Below are 22,494 nucleotides of genomic sequence, written 5' to 3' on the forward strand. Positions count from 1 at the left end.
ACAATGATATTATGATTACCGACCAATATTTAAATCAGGACATGTAAGCCTTTAAATGCCACTTGTTCACAAAATTCAAAAGGAATTGTTTTATTTTTCAAGATCAATGCTTTATTAGTCCCCTATTCGGGTTAAGCGGAGGGGACCTCCGTCTGTCTGTCAGTCCGTCCGTTCGCAAAAATGGATCCCGTGATAAAACAAAAGTGCTAAACATATCGTTATGAAGCTGGATATATGAGTAGATAGAAGTGTGGATATTATGCACGTCCTTTTCTTTAATATGTTCAAAACTATGGTTGCTAGATAAATAAAAAAAGTGACGAAACATTGTAAATGAAACTTGAAAGATCGAAAGATGACAGTGTGGAAATTATGCACACTAGTTTAAACTCGACTACAGGTAGTATACTGAAAGCTCTCCTGCTTAACCCGCATTGCTAACCGCGTCCAGATTTATGATACAGTAGTAAATTCTTTTCAACTATAAATTCTTTGTTTTTTAGGTATTTACTTCAATCAATTAAGATATCATGTCCATGAAAAAACTGATTAACAATCTTTGGTAAAGAAAATCCTTTGTGTAAGGATTCATGGCTGCCAATAATATGATTGTATATGAACAAAGTACTCTTTCTTATATAGAAGTGATGAAAAAACACATTTAATACGAGATTATATACAAATGCTAGCAATGAAAATGTTTTTCATTATATAATTATATTTTTCTTTATTTCTTACAGCTGAAGATTTAGCAAACGCTTTGACCTTCAAAATAGTATTGGTTCAGATGACACGAAATGATGAGCTATAGCATCCAGATCTGGAGTATTGGTTCTTGTCCTATTTCTAAAAAAGGGAACGTTTTGAAGAAATATTTTACGAATTACATAAGTGAGAGACGTTCCGCTATTGAATACATCTCAAACAACTGTGGCATAAAAATACAGCAGATGCTATAGAAATATGGTACATTTCTCAACATATACACGTCCTGAAACAGATATATTTTAAACTATTATCTCAGATCCTGTATGATACTGAGCAAACAATAATATTCAAACTTGTTTTGCGGTTTTCAACCTGTCGCTTGTTGCCTTAGTGTAGAAATGAATGAGCCGAGAAAGATTTTCAAAAAAATATTTTCTGCGTATGAATTATTGCAATTATTTTCATAAGATAAGTTGAAATATTAAATTCAGGAAGTTTACATTCAGAGCAAAACATTATCGGTCGGTGTTTTATCATCGGCTGAATTTGAAACAAGTTGGGCGACCTACATTTATGTGGATTATTTCAAGATGCATAGAAACCACAGCATATATTTAGTAATTACTGTAATTTAACAGTATTTTTTTTTGTAATTAACATTTCCTGAAAAAATACATATAGATATGAAAAGATATTTAATATATTTGAAAAGTACATATATAATAATCACTTCCTGTTTCGAAATTTTGATTTTCGCCGAAAGTTAAATTCTTATCTATGTTAGGAAGGTCCAAGGAGTTTTGAGGGTTTAAATTAATAAATATAATTAGATGAAATGAATCACCGACCTTTTCTTTATTTAGACTTCCTCTACGAATCTGCAGTCAAGCCTTATTGACTACCTTGTGGTTGTGTAGGCGGATGATAATGTTAAGGTGATTAAATACATTAAGTATTTCATTTAGAAACCGCCATGCCTTATATTCCGTTGTAATACGAGATATAACATGGTCACATAATCATATCAAATCATGTAATAAGGATGCTTACATCTTATATACATTTTCTTTCCTTTGGCAAGGCTGTACGCTTCTATATTTATTTTGTAAACAAAGTATTTCATAAATCATTTTATCATCTTAACTCGTTATTTAATTCATAAAAATATATACAATCTAGAAAAATCCAATGTACATACATATTTAAAAGTGTTATTGGGGTATCAATAAATTACATTTTTGATTTCATTTTATTATTATATGATGAAGCAATAATATTATTAAAACTTTTTTCTTATACTTAAATGTAGCCAAAATATATACACCTTATAGGATAAAGTTTTTAAACTGTTTATGATGATATATGGGTTTAAAAACCAAATACTTTTGTAAATATTTATGTCTTACTTGTTCAAATGACAAGCGTTTTGTAAAATTTGTAAAAATAAGAAATTTGAAACGTAGTCAGGTATTTGCTATTTTTGTGTTGTAAGGTAAACATTCCATTTCCCTTTGATAACTTTATGAACAGGTGTACGATGTATGTTTTAAAGTTGTGTTGCTTTTGTGTGTTTAAATCTACAAACCTCCAAAATAAAACCTCAGATTTTTTATTATTATATTTGTTTATGTACAGTTTAAAACCAGGCAGTGGATATTGAATTTCAAGAAACCTACTATAGTTCAAGCCTTTAGTTTAGCTATATTAACTATTTTTCGTATATTTGTGGCTAGTTATTTTGTATCTAAATAGATAGGTCCTTTTTAATTTTTTTTTCAAATTGTGCTTATGATATTACAATTAGATAACAATAAGTAAACGTTTAAAGTTATTGACAGATAACTCAAAACTAAAGTATGTGAGACCCACTCTCTATACGTTTAAAATGTTTTTGTTATCATACCTTAAGATAATTTGCAATTTTTTAAAATCGGTACTTGACTTCCAAAAATGAAACATGCTACGGTTTTTATTCAAAGCACTTCTACTTAATGAAATAGATTTACATAAAAAATGTCTTATTGCTATGTTATTGAAATCTATAGTTTCAGAGTTAGGTCCAGATGTAAAAGAGGAAATAACTTTAAGATTAGACTAGGCAGCACTACGGTTCTTTTGCAATGCACCTTTACTCAATACACAGTTTCTTGTTGATATCTCTTATAGTTTTAGAGGTATTCATATTCCTGTTACAAATTCTTGTTTATTCAGACAATTCCTTGGATTAGTATATTAACATTGTAATTTCATCAATATAGGTAGGCAAAATGAATGACTGACTTATTCTATTTTTAAACTACACATGTTTTGCACAGACAGCCTTAATTATCACTTAAATTGTTAAAAATGTGGTTATAGGTGGTATACTATAGTACTTTCTGAAATGACCTCAGTAACGAAACGTCTATGCAATAAATGTACATGTTTTCAATATAAAAAGAAACAGTACCTTGATTGCTTTTATCAATTAAAATAAACTATATTTCAGAACGCACTAAATGGATTACAAATATATATCAGAAATAGTGGAAGCAGAGATGCCGATAACTACACAAACACAGGTGCCAAAAATTAGGTTAGGTATATTGTCCAATCAAATGCATAAGAAAAGTCACAGATGCTAAAATAGAATAAAAAAATAGATCTTTAATCATCCTCTTCTAGAAAACTGCAATGCTCCGAGCCGAGATATTTTGCATGTAGACAGATCATTAAGTTTATGCTCAGTTTTCCGCAGAATAAACTATGTTTTTTATATCATTCGTTAAATAAAACGAGGATGCTAGTATAAGTGTTCAAGATGTGACATCTGAGTTCAGAACTTAAAATAATTAACGAATTGTTTCGAATGACACTGGAATATTGTGTCCAATATTTAATGTCATGAGATATTTATATGCCTTCTGTTTCAATATGCATATACTTAAAGCTGCACGCCTCCAGATGATCCAAAATATTTCAAGAAAATCAATGTTGAGAAAAATGCGCTTAACTTCTAAGAAAGGTAAAAACATTTAAGATTAAGTTTCATTTTACATTTAATGTGCTGTTTAAAAATGATTTTGCAGTATTTTGTAACCATATTTCTAACGCAGTAAGGTTACTGTTTGCATATGTTGTCTACTTGTTGGTAATGTTCGTGGATTGTCAGTGCCGTTTGCAATATGTAAACTACTTTATTTATTTTACTCACACTGTTTTTACTTTTAAACACATTTCAAAAAGATTATGACAATTAAAAGGAATCTGGAGGCGTGCTGCTTTAAACTGGATTTTAAATTTAACATAACATACTTGCATGTTATAATTTTTCTATTAACTTTCAAGAGAGAAAGCACTTTATGGCTAATATCATTCATTATGTTTTGGTATAGCAGAGGTGAACGTGCATTAAAATGTCCAGTGGAGTTGACAATTCGTAAGCTATTTTTTTAAGTATTTAATTGAATTTGAAATAATCTATGTCACTCATGTTTACTCTGAGTAAATGTCTACTCTCAAACTTAATTCTCTTCTTTTCGCTTGGAATGATCGCGGGGCGAAATGGCGCAAATCAGCCACATTGCGTTCGTGTTTATTGACACATGTATAGATTTATTGTTAACGACTTAATAAAACTGAGTCAATTAACATTGTAGTTTTGTAAAGTTTACAGAATTTTATATACACTCAATTTGTTTAGTTATATATTTATTGTCAGTTTAAAAATGGTCCCCGATATTTCTTCATCTTAGTGTTAAAAGACTCATTGCTATTTTGGTATAATTAAATCCGATATATTTAAATGTGTTGAAATCTGCTAGTGTATTTTCTAGGTAAGTGCGATATTGCATGTCATTGCCATCGATTCCTCAATTGTAGTTGTAGTCAGAACGCGTGATTCCAGAGCATTTCACCATGTTAGTGAATGCGCGATAAACGTAAAAGTATGTGACGAAATATAGATTTATCGGTTATGCACAATTGCATCTCACTTCATTGGCTTGAATACTAAACTTTTTACGCACAAGCACACACAAACACACATATACAGTAACAGCAGGTAAAGTCGCCTTAATGCGCAACTGTCACATTCCCTTGATTACATCTCTTTATATTGGCAAAGTATTGTCCTAAATTCGTCCATGACATTGACCACGTGATATCCTATATTATGACATGCATTTGCTGCAATGTTTGGGCCACCTCCAAATTTAGGATATTTATACTTTTTAGTTCGACTTTTTTTCTAAGACAAAAAAAGTATTATTGCGGTCATGTCGACGGATCCGTTGACGTTGCCGCCCGCAAACTTTAACCTTGATCTAACCTTGTAAGTTATAAGTGCATTGTCTTTATACTTGTCCACAGTAACCCATTAGATAAGTTCATCAAGTAGACCAAAACTAAACTTGACATTCAGTCATAAATGATCTTGACCTTAAATATTGCTCTTAGTTTTTATTTTGGAACGGACTGTCTTTTAATTTGATCACAATAACCTTAAGGTATAGACTCTCAATGTCAAATTATCATTATTATTATAATTATTATTTGCTGTAACTTTTTATTTCTTTGTTATTGTTGAATGGATTGATTTTAAATAAAGAAACACCATTTGTTAGGATAAAACCTTCATGTATATCAAATTCAAAACTGATATTGTCTCATTTATTAGCTCGAATATACGAAGACGTGCCCTACTCACTCCGGCGTCGGCGTTTTGGTACAATAAAATATTTTTATTTTTATACTATAACTAAATGATATCTTAAGGTATAAATCTCAAATATAAGTTCCTTATCATCAACAACATCTTATGACACAAAGGTCAAAACTGTAGAAGCACTATCTTCAAAATAATGTCCCGGGAACTTGAAAATAGTATTTTTACTCTTACTTCTACATTTCTTAAGTGATTATATTCATTTTTTAGTATGAACACATCATATGTTACACTGTGTTCAACTCTAGTGGCAATAGTTTCAGAATTATTTCCTCATAAACCTGTAAGTTTCCTTTTTTTTTTTTACTATAACTACTTTTATTTCTTTTGATAGCTACTTCAAACATTATATATATGTTCCTTATCAAGAACCACGAGATGTATGACAAGATTCATAATACTTCCTCACATTGTTTTAAAATAATCCCCATTAATCTTAGAATTTCTGTTACAAAATGCTGTTTGTTTACTATAACGTCTTAATTTCTTATGGTTCCTTATTCATTAGTATTTATTTTAATATATTAATACCCTCATCACGTCTCTTCAGACGTGTGAAAAACACAAAATAGACGATAATTGCTCAATAGCGCGTGTCATAATGATGATCATATTTAGCTATTTTCATAAAAGTTAATCTATTGAGAATGTTGATTGACTTATGTTCAAAATGAGTAAATTTTACGTTCTTTATAAATATTCGAACACCGTATCAATTCATTATAACTTCAAGTGGAAGTACAGAAACGCTATCGTTGCAATATTGTTTGACAACATCACCACCAAATCAATCAGCGGTCGAACAACATCGAGAAAGATAAATAACTCGGGAGGATATCCGGATTAACCAACCTGTAAACAATGTTTTCACTATTTTGGTGTATTACTGAGTAAACCTCATTATGTGTTTTTTTTTTATCACAGAAACCCGTATTTCCGCTGGTAAACAACCACTCATGCTACTTTGTTAAGTATTGACTAGGCCTATGAAAACAAGACATGGGGAAATCACAGTTTATTTGACATAAGGTATGCACATGTATTTTGTAAAAATCGGTTTCTCTTTATTCAAACCCTAATATGTTTATCTCGACATTTCGTTATCTCGATATTTTTTGGACGGTCCCGATGACTTCGAGATGACAAGAGTCGACTGTACTTGTAAGTATTTATTTTAATATATTATTACCCACATCACGTGTGACAAGATTCATAATTCTAGCATGTATATTTTTTCAATTATACCCCACACCTTGAATTTGGATTTTTTTATGATAGAAATTCTTAGTTTTTGTTCCAATTTTATTTTCCAAAGGATTTACTTTAAACGTTAAAGTTTTATAACAACTCAAGGACAAGGTTCATAACTTTAGCGTCAATATTTTTCAAATTATCTTCCAGTGAAAATTTCCTTAATTTTTTTCTGTATTTCTTTTTTTGTTTCCAGATGTCTTTTAAACTTTTATTGACATGATCACATGCATATAATTTGGTTCAAGATATTGAACATTTGAATGCTTTCTTGAGACTGATAAAGAAATATATTTATATCATAAATGTTTTTCCCCATAGTTTTGTCTTCCTTTTCTGCGTCCAGTATTTAATAAGTAGAGCGTGGCTGTCTTCTCCGACAGCTCTTGTGATCTTGACCTTTGAAGTTAAAGTATTAGATTTCCACTGATTTTTATCTCAACATTCTCGCTTTTATACATTTACCCTAATGTATATTTTGTTTTTATTATAAATTCCATTCTATACTGAAACAAAATTAATTAATAGATATATAGCGTATTATTTTTTCTACAATGAGGCGGTGGGGATGTAATTTTATTTCAAACTTTTTAGGTATCAGAACTATGTTTTCAATCTTCCTTTTTTTCGGCATACAAAATCTTAAGCTATTTGCTCATGTTTAAAGAAACTTTGCCATCTTAGGCGCCATCCCCTTTTCGCAAGTTCGTCAAGGGTTACAGAGTGGTACCCACCAGTCTTCTTTATTAAACCCTCTCATCTAGCATAAAAAATAATATTTTTTGCTATTCAATTTAAGGTTATATTTTCCCAAGATCTACCGGACTAATAAAGCATCAATTTTAAGTGAAAAAATATAACCTATATATATCGGATGCATTTTAAAGAGTATAGTGGAGGAAAAATTGTAAAAAAAGTCCAATACTTGTATTTTGCGCACTTTTTTGGAAGATCTAAACGATGATACAAGATTTTAGGTGTGGTGTGGAGACTATAGTTTATTGTTACAATAACACAATTGTATTGTAACTTTTTTATCGTCATACAGATCCTTTGCAAATCATTATTTTTTTCCTTGATTTTATCTCATGTTAAGGTATGTTGAAACAAAAAAAATATAAAGGAACAAAAAACCTTGTAAAAACGTCTTAGTTATAGACATCTGGCCATGTCATCTTTTGCATTTTGTTCACGTTAGATTTAATCCTTATTCTTTTTGCATTCATAGTTATACATAAATATTATCGTATCGTAGTTAAGGTAGAACGCGACACTTTACAAACTTTAGAGTAGCGTCTTGAAAATAGGCATGTAAAACGTTGATCATATTTAAGTTTTAATTAGATTCCGTTGATTTTATTCCAATAGTTTCAGTCATTTTTTGACAAATGCCGTCAAAGTTGACCACTAAAGCCCGTTTGAGGAATACGATGTCGTTGCTTATCTTTGGCAACTGTTACAGGTATCACATCGCTATCGGCAGAAAAATATCTTTAATTGTACAGTTTTCGACGGTAATTGTTTTTTTTTCCTTTTTGCTTATAAAACATTTATCGTTTTGCGCCGAAAGAAGTTTGAAAAATAGAAAAGAAATTGGTAAGTTTGTGTAAAATTTGACGTTCAGTTTAGCTACCATGAGCTTATAAAATAAATCCTTTAGATGACTTTAAAATGTATACTCAGTCTAAATGACTAAACACACAGGGGTTAACCGACTCAGCGTGAATTTATCATAAATTTACCTTTGCATAAAAGTCACGCTTTCACAGGGTATTTCTTATATTTTGTCAGTAAAAATATCGTCTATGTCAAAATCCCGCTTTGCTTTTATAACCACTGCGGAAAATATATGGATATACCGAAGTGTACTTGGTTCCGTACATTACAAACTCACGGGTAAACATTTTTTGATATTCAAAAAACGTAGTTGTACGGGACCGTATATCATGAAAAACGTATATGTCTAATATACCGTGATCCGTACGCTTGTTATAGACAAGAATGTTATTAAACAAAATCCGTACATTTACTTAAATACCATTTTTGTTATATTACGAAATTTCGTATTCTTGCAAATACGGATGTTGTATGTAAAAATAGAGATTTAATATAAAGTTCAGAATTATCCCACTTTCTATTAGAGGAAATGGTCAAGTCTGACATTTGGCACAATAACTGAGTTTGACATTTGCTAAAAGAAGCCAAGATACACCCCTGTGTCTTTTTGTTAGTGATACAATGTCAAAGAGGAGAAAAAAATATCAATTAGATCAGATAAATATATTGACATGTTCAAACTTTTGACAACGAAATAACATGGGGAAATTATTATGAACAACTGCCTTCGAAAGGTTGTCCAATGGGTACCCGTCCTTAGTTGACTGGGTCACAGCTTTGTTATTTCAATATTCGTGTCAATTTTAGTTAGTTTTATTTAACGAGGGCTACGATCTGTGAACCTCACTGCCTTGTTGATATTTTATGTTAATCCACTTTTTTCCTGTTTATTTTTTTCCAGTACATGTGCTTTGGCATATCTAAAATCACGATACGCTTTCGTATATGACTTAATTGACGGCATAAATCAAACTACATGTAACTGATTAAATAGTGCTAGCAAAAGTGTACGCAACCGAATTTGATTCTCGGAAACGATGAAAATGTATATCTAATTATCTATGTGGGTTTACAACGTAAATCCCTTACACGGTCCCGTAATTAACAGCTTGAAGATGGAAAAAATAGCATTTTGTCAATAACCACTAAGCACAAACAAGGCATTATGATAATTGAAATAATGAAATATGTATTAAAATATCTACATGGCATCTGTAGCAGTTAAATCAAAATCCCACAAATTATATTTAATTGTTGGATTCTTCTTAAACCGGCTAAATAAAACACTCGGACTTACAGTATCGTTGATGAACAGGTTAGCATAAATATGGATGCTTTAGTTTTGCCGTTTCTGGCTTAAGTTAGGGTGCCCTTTCTTTTTTTTTAGTTTAACTGGTAGCTTTCTGTATCTTGTATCGATACAAGATTAAATTACATTTCTGTAAGCTTTCGGGTAACATGTATAAGGTAGCACTCCAAAGTAATTTTCAAGTTCCCGTATTCAAGCAATACGTCTGATTATTCTGATACCAATTTACACAATCCGGAAAAACAAAACAAATTTTTTGAGCACTTATATGACACAAAAATGGCAAATCTATAATGAAATTATCCCATCTGAAATAGTTTGGCAGTCAAAAAAGATGCAATTCACTCTGTTATAGACCAAACTCAACTGTGGCCCGAGAACCAAAACAGCACAATTTGTCCGCAAAACATACGTGCGAATATATAGGCTAAAACAACGACTCTGCTTTAGCAACTCTCTATACATGCAAAATATTAAAAAGAAACTGGAGACCAACCTTGTTGATTTTTGCTACTGCTTAAAGTTTGTACCTCCCTGTAAAATGACTTGTTTTTACCTTTCAAGCTGTTTCAAAACAATGGCGGCCTTGACTGCAATTTCCAACAGCGCGTGTCACAAAAACATACTTCATGCTGAAAATGCACTTTAAAGACAACCCATCATTTAAATCCAGAATAGTCACTATATCAAAAAAAAATATCCCTGGCCATTCGAAGCTGTTGCTGATATTGTCGTGGTGTGCTAACTTAGTCTCCTAATCGGTCCATTTTTTTTAAATCTTTTCAGCGATGTGTTGTTATACCATCTACTACAAATTGATTGTATAAACAATGTTGGAAGATTTCATCGTAGTAACAAGAGCATTTTGTTTGATCGCCAGAAATTTCCTGTTGATTAAATTGATTATATATGTCAACATGACGCATCTTTTAATAGATAGGCTAAAGGCGTTATGATGAAATAGAAAGAATTGTTGACATTTATGCTGGATAATTTGAAGCGTATTCTTAACAGTTTCCTTCCATATTACTTAAATACCGTGGCAGGTGACATGTGTTTATTTATTTATCTCGTGCACACGAGATACTATTCGTGGCCACGAGTTACTAAAATAGATAAATACAGAATCCCTAAAGAAAGCCCAACACGGCAAAATTGAAAATGTTGCAGGCTCGGTTTGATTGAGCCTGTTCATGGACGGTACTGGAAAGTGCAAGTTACCGTCCACGCCCCCTAGCACCGGCTTAAGCAGAACTCAACATTTAACATGAACTGGTAAAATTTAGAATTTTGAAACATCCGCAGATGTGTTCATATGGCGGTTATCATGGAACCTTCAATGTGACACGGTAGTGCCATTCCATGAAAAGCGGCATATGGTCCCCAAGTAAAAAAATGCGTGTGCCCTAAACGAGAAAACAATGGGCGGAACTAAATAAAATGGAATTTTGAAAGGGGATCTGAGATTATGAAGCCTGCTAAGTCGTGGCCACGAGATATCTAAGTCGTGGCCACGAGATACTATGTCGTGGTCACGAGTTACTAAGTCGTGGTGACGATATAGCTAAGTCGTGGCCACGAGTTACTATATCGTGGCCACGAGTGACTTAGTTGTGGTCACGGTATAGCTAAGTCGTGGCAACGAGATACTTTGTCGTGGCCACGAGTTACTATTTCGTGGCCACGAGAAAGTTAAGTCGTAGTCACGAGATATTATGTCGTGGCCACGAGTTACTAAATCATTGCCACGAAATAGCTTTATCGTTGCCAAGAGATACTATGTCGTGGCCACGAGATACTAAGTCGTGGTCACGAAATAGCTCTGTCGTGGCCACGAGATACTATGTCGTGGCTACGAGATACTATTTTGCGGCCACGAGATAAAAAACCAATCAGATTACACCATTTATATGAATTTCCCTAATTAACTAGACATTTGCTATTGTACAAGGATGGCCCTACTTCACCAGCCTGTAAAAGTGCCATTTATACAACTTATTGACTTGTCAATAATTTTACATTTATCGTCACTGTGACCCTGATTTTAACCCAATGACCTCGAAATTAATAGATGTCTTCTTCTGATCAGGGGCAATGATTTTTCTGGGTTATATAAACCATGGCTTATCCTTTATAAATTATTCTAAGACAAGGATTTAACATGAAGTGCCATGGTTACCTTGACCCTTGACTTTTAACATTTTTATAGGCTAGCTTCTGTGCATGGGAAATGTCCCTTCCAAATGAAACAAGAAAAGCATTGATGCAAAGCATCAAAGGGCGTCCAAGCAAGAAATGCAGCAGGTGCAGATGAACTAGTAGATATATGATGACAAGATATTCTTATAAACTTTTCAATGGTTCATTGGTTTTTACCAGAATTGTATATCACTTATGAATGAACGGACGAAAGACATTGTTCATTATTTATAACTTTGATTGGCATGCTAGAAATTAGAATATTACTTGTTATTTCTTTATGATCGTGGTTATTAATAGCAACGGATATACATGTATACAATCATTTATAATCCATATGTGTAACGCATGATCAACACCATACTTGTGTAATTGTCCCTTATTATGTTATCGCTATTAGCGAGGACCCCCTCTTAAGGTATCTGTTCACACTAAGTAACAATATGACACTTGTTATATTACCATGTTGATCATGTTGAGCAGTGATCGGACAATAAACGTGTGGTACTATTCGCCGGTCATTAGTAAATCCCGGGAGAGACCGGGAATTACCGATAGGAGTACATCCCTCTATAAATAGATTTTCGGAATATTTAGGTCATCAACTCATCATTCTATTAACAGCTTTCGGAATAACATACCATAATAACCCACTGTGTACTACAAAATGATAAACAAAAATACCCCGAAGAGCGCGATTTATTGACGGAAAAGGTTATTTCATTTGAAAATGTTTGCATTGCGAAATTCTCCAGTTCGCCATTCATTGTACATATCGCGACTAATTAATAATCAAGCACCCTCATACCGATCGGAATGATCGGCTTTTATTATGAACAACTATAAAAGGCTCGAGAAGTTGCTGTCGCCCTTTCACAAAATCTGATTTCATTCCATAAGAGCGCCGCGCTTCGGCGCGGACGCCAATTAACCAGGTCTTATTTCTTCTCATGTTATCATATAAAAAAGGTTAACAGGCTGTTGTACGTACAAACTGGCCGTAGTACGTACAAACTGACCAATTTAATCACAAAATTGTCTCAACAAAGGGCTTTAGTCAAAATTATTGTCTGATATGCCTTGATGGTGACTTCCTAATATGAATCTCAAGACAAGTTCAAAGTGAATATCTAGAATAATATTGCATGTAAAATTAAGTTTTTAAGTTAAAGAAAATCATAATATATATATACCGTATAGGGTTTTTTGCTGCGGGCTCCAAAGTATGCGTTTTCCAAAATGTTGGCATGTTTTTATTTCTGCGGACTTTATTTCTGCGGCACATTCTTTGGACAAATCGTGATTTAAATTCTGCAACTCGTCTTATCAAAGTCTAAGTCACATTACTTAACTTATATCATTTGCATGTACACATATTCTCTTTTGTTTATCGTTGTCACCGAAAAACTTTATAGCAACACCAAAATTGTTAGCTTGTAAACAAATATTATGCAAAACAATAGAGAGGTATGCATCTTTTGGTTAGCGTGAAATGACGTGTGAAAAATATACCCCGGTGGTATCTTTAATAAAAAAATGATAGAAGTTTACCGTTAATCAGATGACAAAGTATACAAATATTATTTAGCAGTTTAATGGTTGAAATTTTTGGATATATCTTTATTCTTAAATTAGCATATTTGACAATAAGTACATTCTTACACACACATATTACATACTTAGCCGACAGCAACTTTATACAACATAAAAACCCGCTAACCGTTATAATCTGTTAGCCGTTATAACTTAGGCAGCACACCACACTAAATGAAGCCGCAGCTTCGAATGGCCAGGGAGGATTTCATGGATATAGTGACTATTGTGGATTTAAATGACTGGTTGTCTTTAAAATGCATTTTCAGCATGAACTTTGTTTTTGTGACATGTAATATGATCATTGGCAAATTCGAAAACATGGTTAGAAATCACATGCTGATAATTATTGATGTCAAGGTCGCCATTGTTTGTAAACATTGCTTTTAAACAGCATGCTCGGTGAAAAAAAAGTAGTTTTACAGGGGGGTACAAACTTTCAGCAATAACAAAAAATCTACAAGGCCAAGCACCTATTTCTTTGTGATATATTTTGCATGCACAGGGAGTTTGCTAAAAGCAGTGACAGAGTTTTTTGTAGACCGTATATTTGCAGGTATTTTTTGCCGGAGGGACGAAAAATGTTGTTTTGGGTCTCGGACCACTATAGATTTTTGGCTTTTACGGAATGAATTGGATTTTTTTTAACTGCCTGACTGTTGCACATGGGATGATTTCATTACAGATTTGCAATGGTATGACATATATGTTCTTAACAAAATGTGTTTTCTTTTTCCAGGTTGTGTAGTTTGGGATCAGATTTACCAGACATATTGCTTGTAGGACATTGACGGCAGAAACTTGAAATTTAGTGTGGAGTGCTACCTTAGACGAAACAGGTCATAATGTAGAACACATATCGTAACAAGTTAGAGAAATATTCAGCGGTTTTTATTTCTGCGGTGGTAAAACTTACCGCAGAAAACGCAGAAATAAAGCCACCGCAGAGATTATTATTAGCAAGTATTATTACCCTTCACTTTTTCGTAATGCAAATTTCCCATAGGCCTCTCTGGAAGTTATTTTTACTGTTAATGCAAGTGTACCACGTGAATAAGCATTTTGTACTGTTACATAGGTAACGGTATTTTTAAGAGGTTACGTGGTTTATTTCCTAAATAAAATATCTTTTTGTTGAATAGTCAAAAAGTGAACATCCGTTTTCAACGGAAGTAATTGCAATGTAAATAATTATGTGTCAAACTGGAACATGCAGACGATTTAAGCATGCAACAAAGGGTTATTTAACAAATTTAAACAGTGAAACGTTACATATATGGTGGACATAGGAAATCATCGTTATTTTGTCAAAAACCATGCTAAGAATATTCTGGAAACAGAAGGATCAGATTTCACAGATCATAACCGTGTAAATGGGTTAGTGTTTTGTTTCCTAAATAAAACCTAGCTTATTGTATGTTTATGATTTGTAGATATCATCACTTGCTTAAAGAATAAAAGAAAAAAGAAAACTTCTCAAGTAGGCCTACAGTAGAGTACACTTAAAACTTAAAAAGGTAAGGACAGTTTAGTTATTGTTACTCTTGGTTTATTTTTGTTACAATTAGATTTAGTTGACAATTTTAGATCATCTTAGTATTTTTGTTCGGGGTAATAAAATAAATAACACATGGGTTTGTGAGTAACAGTAAAAATATCATCCCTCGTAAAAATACTGTTACTCTCGGCTACGCCTCGGGTAACAGTATTTTCCTCGGGATGATATTTTAACTGTTACCCACAAACCCATGTGTTATTTATATAATATTAATCTACTTTTATAGATATATTAATCGTGTTTATCGATAGAACAATCGTGTTTATAAATATAACCATCGTATTTCTTGATATATAGATCGTAATTATTGATAAAACTGTCGTATTTATTGATATATCAATCTTGCTTATTGATATAACCATCGTGTTTATTGATATATTAACTGTGTTTATTGATTTTTCAATCGTGTGTATTGATTTAACTATCTATATGCTTATAAATATGATATTACCATTTTGTCTGCCTAACCGACCGTCTACCTGTCTGTCGGTCCGTCTATTCAACAAATCTTAAGAGCAAAGGCTAGGTTGATGTGACTTGATTTGTGGATAGACTACCTTATGGAGAATACTCATGAATATTCATGTTTTTTTAAGCGCGAAAATGCAGTTGCTGTGGTTATAAACTGTTACCCTGTCATGTGTGAAGACCTTATCATAGTACGTCAATCCGACGTTTTAGACCAAAATGATTGCGTAATCAGAGGTGAAGGTATGCTTTTGTATAAAAAGGTTTACATTAAAAAATTATGATAATTATTTTGTGTAAAGCCATATAAACAACATCAAGTACATTTTGTACTGAATTTAAAAGAAAATGGTTTAAGGTCAGACGCATATGTTTAGCCTGCTTATAATATTTGAAGAGTTATAAACCACAGAAAAAGACACCAATAAAGGGATTTGTCCCTTTTGTTTACAACATGGATTTTATATCCGTCTTTAAAATAGTGTTTTGTGTGTGCTTTGTCATGATAAAACATTAGATATAATCAAGGAAAATAACGCTTACAAAAAGATCTTTATGTTGATTAAACAGTCACACACCTCAAATGATTTATTTTGACAATATGAAACTCTATTTATATTTTGAAATTAGTGTCGCATAATTGTACAGGCTCTTAAAGGGAGCCTCAGGCATTTTTTTTTTCATTTCTTTATTTTGATTTTTTTATTCATTATTCTGTAAATATACTCAAAATAAATACACTAGGATGTCATTGGAATAAAACTTGTCTCCTTATATTGAATAAAATGTTGTTTCCTAACTTGACCCGCGAGGGTCAGGTTAGAGCGTTAAGATTTTACATTTGTTGCCACAGTGAACTCTGGAAACGTTATAGAACATATCAAATGAATGGCTTAGACTTGTTTCAATCATTCAATATCCACAATATATGCAATTGAAAATGCAAGGGTTTGTTCAAGTCACATGGCTTGTTTTAAAACTACTCGGTCTAAATTTCGTTCAATGCATCTAGATATATTTACGTTTCAAACCCAAAATAAATGGGATTTATACAGAAATTCATGCTGGTACTTTAGAAAATGTCATTTTAGCGTGAAATGAGTACAATAAATCATTTTGATATTTTTTCATTTATTTGCCTTTAAAATTTTAAAAAAAAATCTTTATAACAGTTTTATTGACTAATGCGGTGGATAAAATTCAGGGTCTTAATTACAAGCCTTTATAATCTAATGTTTACTCTGTCTTGTTACTTTCAATCATAGTCCAACTAATTGTACTGCGCGACGAGATATTGTGCTACAATCGTATTAGAATTCATATTTGAATGAATTTGTTAGATACCTCTAAAGATTATTCATTTTTACATCATTTCCATTTTTTATTTGTAAAATTTTTCATAAAATAACGATTTTGATAGAAAAATCAACACATGTACTATCATAATAAAGACAATGGCGCTAATGTCACGTGACAAATACACTGTTGTGTACACGCTACTGCATCTCTGAGAAATGACAAAACACTCTTAGCAAATGTTATGTTATGTTTAGGATATTAATTTATGCAAACATAAGTAATTATAAAAGGATGAAAATAGTATTTTATTGGAGCAGATGCACAACTTAATCGTTGCTGTCAGAGCGTTTTTAGAAATATCAAAGACATCGTTATTTATTTTAGATTAAGCTACTCTGTAAATGGACTCCACACTAACACCAATTCTCGTTAAAAACAAAAACAACAACAACAAAAACAGAACATTTTGTTCAGCTTTCAAATAAAAATAGGACCTGCGAGTTATTGGTATAAAACAATTTTTTCACGATTATGATAAACATATGGAAATGTTAAGAGTAGACCAATGAGGTGTGTATGGTTCGGATTCTTAGTGCCTTTAGCGACTACGAGAAAGCTCATTTCAAAGGAATTTGAAAAAGAAAACATTCTGTTATTTGTAAACAGGCTGATTAACTTTTAAACGATACTTCCAATGTATATCAACAATAAAGCGAATAAATGTTAAACACGGCGCCTCGACAATATAGGTGCTATAATTGTCGATGAAAACAACATTTCATGTAAATTTCTTATCAACGCAGGTCCATAAGTATGGATAGTTTACTCCAAAAAGCTTTCTGGAGATGTTTATAGAAAGGAAAAACACGTAGGCATGACAATTGTTTTTAAATGACCTTGGATTTTGTTTTCGAGAAACAGATGTCCACTTCACTTTCATATTGTTGGTACAGTCTTAACTGTATATATATAATATATTCCGTATCTTTCACTTTTGTGCCCTCCAAGCAATTACTTTTTTTATAAAGTACAAGCATGACGAAGTGCGATTTGAAATTAAAGTTTTTAGGGTTTTGTTTACTCAATTTTAACAACAATAAGATAACAACTATTTCAAATATTAAATTGTTTTTAAGTTTTTGGTGCAGAACGAAAATTATGATATTAACCTTAAAATATGTTTAGACAGAAAATTGAAAAAATAGTTCCTGAAAAAAATGCACGGAACACCAGAGGTATTCCTCCACCAGTAAAGCTGAGACATCAAATGACATATACTATGTTGGTGTGACGTAAAACCCAATTAAACAAACACAAATTAAAAAAAAAAGTTCATAAAAATTAAAATCACTACTCAAAACTTAAACAGTTGAACTAAACAGTTGGACTATCTTGTGTAAATTCGGAGCGAATTTGTAAACCCGGAAAATATACTGGGGAAACTCTGGGCCATACCACCTTTAAAGTCTTACCACCTTTTAAAAAAGTCATAAATGTACTATAGAAAGAACTTTAAGTGTAACTTTTTTTAAAAATAAATCATCAAGTATGTTTATTATTATAAATTCAAAAATACATACATTCTATCACAATGTAAAAATAACTTTTCTATTCAATATGGACCGTATCAGCAAGGCAAAGTGTATAACTGATTCGGAAAGGTCTCGCGGCTCAAATTTAAATACTTACCTATAAATTTAATTTCTTTATTTAAAACTACATCGTTAACACAAAGAAATTAAGTAAGGAAGGAACAGGACTTCGCATTAATGCATATATCCCTGACCTTTCTAATTCTAATAATCAGATTAGTGGATACAATAAGATTTCCACCGCAACTTATTTGTTAACAATAGAGCACAGGCCAATGTTTGTGGTTAAATATATTGTTATTCAAATAAAAAGCTAGAGTAGGGATCTAATAAAAATGTAATATCCATTAAAAAAATATTTTAAGATTATTTCCTGGCGATTTTTTTTTGAATTAATGTAGCAAGAAATATAATTAAACAATAATTAACACTGTTTAAAAGTTTTTCATAAATTTTTAAGCCAGGCCAAAACGACTTGACATCATTCACCATGATTCTAACTTTGATAAATCTATTTACACACTGTACGAGATTGGACCGAACAATATCGATTTTTAGCAAACATGTTGCATTACTGTAGCAACATTACAATATGGCGGCGTAGGTACATAAATGAGACGGTGAAATGAAACTAACGTGGTTTAGTTACTACTAAGTCGATAGACTGGCACTTTTTGTGCCGTTTATCCTTTAAATTATATTGTCGAACACACTTTTGTTTCAATTCGCTGCATTTTCACATGTACGCCTAAATCGACGTTTAACCACAGAAAGGTTTCCATTTGGTTTAGACGTAGAAGCGAGATTCTGACCCAGAACGAACATATCTCAGAATCTAGTTTTGGCACATCAATATATTTTGTCTAGTTTCAATCAGTGTTCCTCCTGTCATGGGAGCGTATATATTATTTATATGCTATAACAGGAAGAAGTATAGGAATGACACTCCTAAAGTCAGTTATTTATCTGATGGACACCTGTATGCAAAATTTAAACAAACTTTACTGTACGGTTTACGAGTTATGGATACTTTTCTAAACTAAAACTTGGATATTAGAAAAGCTCTTATTTCAGAAATGAGGAAACTCTTAATAATCTATAATATCATCACTATGATTTTTTCTTATTGATTGTTGTTATGTAAGAATCAAATAATAGCAGTCAGTTAACAAATCACCCAAGCAAAATGATGGTGTCTACTAACAATGTGTTAAATATGTACAGCAATGTTACCCTCACCAAATTCAAAAGCTTATTTGACCAATTTCGATATCCTATTTAGAAAAAATCAAAATTAACCGAAATGTGGGTCTGTCAAAGTTTGCATAACTTTTGTCTAAGTATATACGTTTATTAAACATCAAACACTGTGTGAGTTTGATTTTATTAAGCATTAAAACATATCAGGTACATTAATTCACAAACATTTATTTCAAAAAAAATTTTATTTTCCAAAGATAAAGTAATTTTTAATGATACGATGCACCTGAATACAAAATATGATACGAGATAATTGTGTTTTGGCCATCCTTTTTAATTGGGAACAAGGTTTTTGGCATTATATATTTTTTATCCTTAAATATTTTACCGAATGATCACTTACGTTTGATGAATACCAGACAATTCAAAGTTTATAGCAATTTTCATTTGCAAAATTTACCACCTTGAACATTTGATTATTCAGAGTCGAGATAGAAACCACGATAAGACCTTTAACCATTTTAGCAGCTTTTAGATAGTAAACTGAACAGGCTCTTTCAAATTGAATTTCTACCTTTTCTATTATCCAAGCTTGGTCCTATTATCCATGGTTATTCCTGTTACCCATGGTTATTCTTATTATTCATTGATAAGGTAAACCATCACGTGTTATCACTTACAACGCGTTTTATATGTCCAGTAACATACATGTATAACATTTAGAAGCATTTAATATTATACATAATCAAATGTTCATACATTTATTTACTAAACAGAAAACTTAAACATAATAAAAAACGTTTATAGATCTATCAAGAGAAAATGGACACACAAGTGACAAACAAACAAAACTAGAAATGTGAACATAAGTGTCCCACACGCCACTCTTGGCAGTCTACTAGCGTACCGCGGGAGTATGACATGGAGACAGACTCTAGCAAAAGCACTTCTCGGGGTACACATGACACAACATTTTAGAGCGTTTTTTCACGAAGTCAAGAACAGTTTCACTAAAAGGTCTGAAACTACACACTTTACAAGATCAAGGATAATAACTCTACAAATACTGAATAAACCCACAAGCAAACCCAAATTTGCACAACTTCACATGCTGACCAACTTATCTGTAAGTATTCATGACATTATGGTATACCTTTCCTAAACTACGTACGACGCAAATTGAAAACTGTCAATTGTTACTAACTTAATAGCAATGTCACATGCTGATCAACATTCCTCTTAATTTTGATGACTGTATCTCAACTCAAGCAATACAGAGCTTCTTGAGAATAACATGAGAACGAACTGACAAACGAACGGACGCAAGCACGGACGTCAAACATTTTGGGTTTATTTGATTATTCTTTGATCTTTATGTGGCACTTTTCAACATTAACCAGTAATGTTTGCCCTGACGGACAGACGAACGGAACTACGAACTAAGTCAAAAGCAATTTCACATGCTGATAAATATTCCTCTCTTAATTTTGTTTACTGTATCTCAAGAAACACAGAGCTACTTGAGAACAACATGAGATCGGACTGACGGACGAACGGACACACGCACGGACAGGCGAACATTTGGGTCTTTTTGCTTTTTCTTTGGTCTTGATGTGGCAATTTTCAACATAAACCAGAAATGTTTGCCCTCACGGACTGACAAAACTACGAAAAAGGGCAAATCTTAATACCTTTAAGTGGTGACACAGGAACTATAACTTTACTTCATACTGAAAAATAACGGCGTGATTGCAGATTGGAACTCGAATGCCCTAACGATTACCACACGCGGATTCAAACTTATATGCCCAATTTTGCAATACAATGTTAAATGTATAACGTATAACTTGTAAAACCAATTAGAAATGCTACGACCGAAAAGTGTAGATCTTATCGTGTTCGGCTTATTTTACAACATTAAAATAAACAATGTTTTTGTTGGGCATACAAAGGCTAAAGGTTATTCTTATTTGTTCTCTCAACAATATGCTTACATTGCGTTTATTGTATTCATATAATCTAAAAGCTAAACATGTACCCATGTCTGTTTCGTGTCATTATATGAGATTATTTTCAATGAATATGCGCTATATTTAGAGACGAGTTTGTAACCTTTTTACCATAATGTCGATAAACAGACTTAGGTTACTTAGTTCGTCTAAGTGAAAAAATACACGTTTTATCACGCACGAAATGGATTGTATCATTATGGTTTCCACTTCAGTTATATATAGAACTTAACACAAGTTGAACTATTCTTTTGTTGTATCTTTGATTTACAGCGCCATTATAAGAAAAAAATTACAAAAAAGTTTAACCCGACGAAGCGAAAAAGGCATGAAGATTTATCTAATTTGTCTTTAACAAATTTGAAACTGAATTAAGCTATGAAATATATCTAAATAATGCGAGATATGATTGACATAGAAACGTCAACATGTTTATGTTTGGCCTGCATGTTAGCTGTAAACGAAGGACGTTTGAAAATATAAATTAAAAAAAAGAGACGCAAAAAATTAGGTACTAAATGTAAATACATACAAGTAAAAGAAAATGATTTTTCGTATTCATTTTATTATGATTTAAAGGAATATATAGGCGAATTTCGACTTCTTATTTCTGAATTTTTCATCCAAATTGTAATAATGTCTGAAAAATGAATACACTAATTATAAGCAATGAATCTCTTGATGACAAAATGAAAACGGGACCCTCGATGATCATGTAAGAAATATCAAAGTCGACTACAGAACTGTAAAAGTACCATTGGTCGACTTAGACTTGATTCAAACATGTTTGTTATTGTAACTTCCAATGCTTATTCTTGTCACATAATGTGTTTGAAAACAATTGCACATGTACACGTCTGTATTTTAATTACAATTAAAATACGTTTATATATTTCCGCTCTAAACTGCAATATATATAACTTATAAAGACAGACGGGAATTTTAAACATTCCTTTTATATCGTGATTTGAGTAAATACGATCAAT

The sequence above is a fragment of the Ruditapes philippinarum genome, unplaced genomic scaffold (assembly GCF_026571515.1).
Source record: "Ruditapes philippinarum isolate M1 unplaced genomic scaffold, ASM2657151v2 ctg491_1_1_1_1, whole genome shotgun sequence".
NCBI classification, from domain to species: Eukaryota; Metazoa; Mollusca; class Bivalvia; order Venerida; family Veneridae; genus Ruditapes; species Ruditapes philippinarum.